We start from the raw sequence: 2,989 nt of genomic DNA on the forward strand, positions 1-2,989 counted from the left end.
AGCGACTCAGAAGGCTGGGGCTGACATATGTTACTCAGCGTGACGAGCCGAGTCCGTAGACACCCAATTTGTGGACTTTTGACAAAATTTTTCGTCGCAGCAAGCGGGCCTCGGAGACGTTTAACGAGGCATCTCTTCCGAAGGGAGTGACTTAGAAGCCTGGGGCTGACATATGTTACTCAGCGTGAAGAGCCGAGTCCGTAGACACCAAATTTGTGGACTTTCGAGAAAGTTTTTTGGAAATTATGAAAACACAGAATTTAACCGTGTCCCCCGGCAGCATATGAGAGACCGCCCATGGCGGCCCTTCGGAAGAGAGCGACTCAGAAGGCTGGGGCTGACATATGTTACTCAGCGTGACGAGCCGAGTCTATAGACACCAAACTTGTGGACTTTGGACAAACTTTTTTTTTTAGATTAAAGCACAAAATTTAACGGTGTGCCACGGCAGCATATGAGAGACTACCCATGGCGGCCCTTGCAAAGGGAGCGACTTTTAAGGCTGGGACTTATATATGTTACTCAGCGTTACAAACCGAGTCTATAGACATCAAATTTGTTTACTTTGGACGAACTTTTTTTTTTGGAGGTTAAAACACAGAATTTAACGGTGTGCCACGGTAGCATATGAGAGACTACCCATGGCGGCCCTTCAGAAGAGAGCGACGTAGAAGTCTGGGGCTGACATATGTTACTCAGCGTGATGAGCCGAGTCCGTAGACACCAAATTTGTTGCAGGGAGCGGACTCAGAAGGCTGGGGCTGACATATGTTACTCAGCGGCGTCGAGCCGAGTCCGTAGACACCAATTTGTGGACTTTTGACAAATTTTCTCGCAGCAAGCGGGCCTCGGAGACGTTTAACGAGGCATCCCTTCCGAAGGAGCGACTTAGAAGCCTGGGGCTGACATATGTTACTAGCGTGACGAGCCGAGTCCGTAGACACCAAATTTGTGGACTTTCGAAAAATTTTTTGGAAATTATTAAAACACAGAATTTAACCGTGTCCCCGGAGCATATGAGAGACCGCCATGGGGCCCTTCGGAAGGGAGGACTCAGAAGGCTGGGGCTGACATATGTTACTCAGCGTGACGAGCCCAGTCCGTAGACACCAAACTTGTGGACTTTGGACAAACTTTTCCGTTGATGACATTCACATAGCTTAATGGTGTGGCACCTCAGCATATGAAGATGACCCCTTCGGAAGGGAGCGACTCAGAAGGCTGGGCTGACATATGTTCTCAGCGTGACGAGCCGAGTCCGTAGACACCAAACTTGTGGACTTTGGACAAACTTTTCCGTTGTGACATTCACACTAGTCTTAATGTGTGGCACCTAGCATATGAGAGATGACCTTCGGAAGGGAGCGACTCAGAAGGCTGGGCTGACATATGTTACTCAGCGTGACGAGCCGAGTCCGTAACACCCAATTTGTGGACTTTTGACAAAATTTTTCGTCGCAGCAAGCGGGCCTCGGAGACGTTTAACGAGGCATCCCTTCCGAAGGAGCGACTTAGAAGCCTGGGCTGACATATGTTACTCAGCGTGACGAGCCGAGTCCGTAGACACCAAATTTGTGGACTTTCGAGAAAATTTTTGGGAAATTATTAAAACACAGAATTTAACCGTGTCCCCCGGCAGCATATGAGAGACCGCCCATGGCGGCCCTTCGGAAGGGAGCGACTCAGAAGGCTGGGGCTGACATATGTTACTCAGCGTGACGAGCCGAGGCCGTAGACACCAAACTTGTGGACTTGGACAAACTTTTCCGTTGTGACATTCACACTAGTCTTAATGGTGTGCACCTCAGCATATGAGAGATGACCCTTCGAAGGAGCACTCAGACAGGTGCTGGGAGCTGACGTTTATGTAGCATATGAGAGACTACCCATGGCGGCCCTTCGGAAGGGAGCGACTCAGAAGGCTGGGGCTGAAATATGTTACTCAGCTTGACAAACCGAGTCTGTAGAGACCAAATTTAAGGACATTGGACGAACTCTTTTTTTTTTTAAGATTAAAGCACAGATTTTAACGGTGTGCCACGGCAGCATATGAGAGACTACCCATGGCGGCCCTTTGGAAGGGAGCGACTCAGAAGGCTGGGGCTGACATATGTTACTCAGCGTGACGAGCCGAGTCCGTAGACACCAAACTTGTGGACTTTGGACAAACTTTTCCGTTGTGACATTCACACTAGTCTTAATGGTGTGGCACCTCAGCATATGAGAGATGACCCTTCGGGAAAGGGAGCGACTCAGAAGCTGGGGCTGACATATGTTACTCAGCGTGACGACCGAGTCCGTAACACCAAATTTGTGGACTTTCGAGAAATTTTTGGAAATTATTAAAACACAGAATTTAACCGTGTCCCGGCAGCATATGAGAGACCCCCATGGCGGCCCTTCAAGGGAGCGACTCAGAAGGCTGGGGCTGACATATGTTACTCAGCGTGACGACGAGTCGTAGACACCAAATTGTGACTTTGGACAAACTTTTTTTTGATTAACACAGTCTTAAGGTGTGGCACTCAGCATATGAGAGACATGCCCCTTCGGAAGGAGCGACTCAGAAGGCTGGGGCTGACATTATTTACTCCAGCGTGAAAAGCCGAGTCCGTAGACACCAAATTTGTTTACATTGGACAAACTTTTTTTTTTTAAACATTAAAACAGAATTTAACGGTGTGCCACGGCAGCATATGAGAGACTACGCATGGCGGCCCTTCAGAAGGGAGCGACTCAGAAGGGTGGTGCTGAAATATGTTACTTAGCGTTGTAGCAGGGCAGGATAGTGAGTACGAAGTGACATCACACACGAGAGGAGGGAGGAGAGGTTACAAATCAGAGACACCTGAGCTGGGAGAGGCGGGAAGCTCAAACAAAGGAGAACAAAGGAAGCTGAAGCAGAAACAGTGTGAGAAGTGAGACAAGGAAATGAAGGAAAAGGAACCAGTACTGGGATCTAGAACTGAAAACTCTGAGTAAACTGGAG

The sequence above is a fragment of the Seriola dumerili genome, unplaced genomic scaffold (genome assembly GCF_002260705.1).
Source record: "Seriola dumerili isolate Sdu_G_001 unplaced genomic scaffold, Sdu_1.0 BDQW01000592.1, whole genome shotgun sequence".
Lineage (NCBI taxonomy): Eukaryota > Metazoa > Chordata > Actinopteri > Carangiformes > Carangidae > Seriola > Seriola dumerili.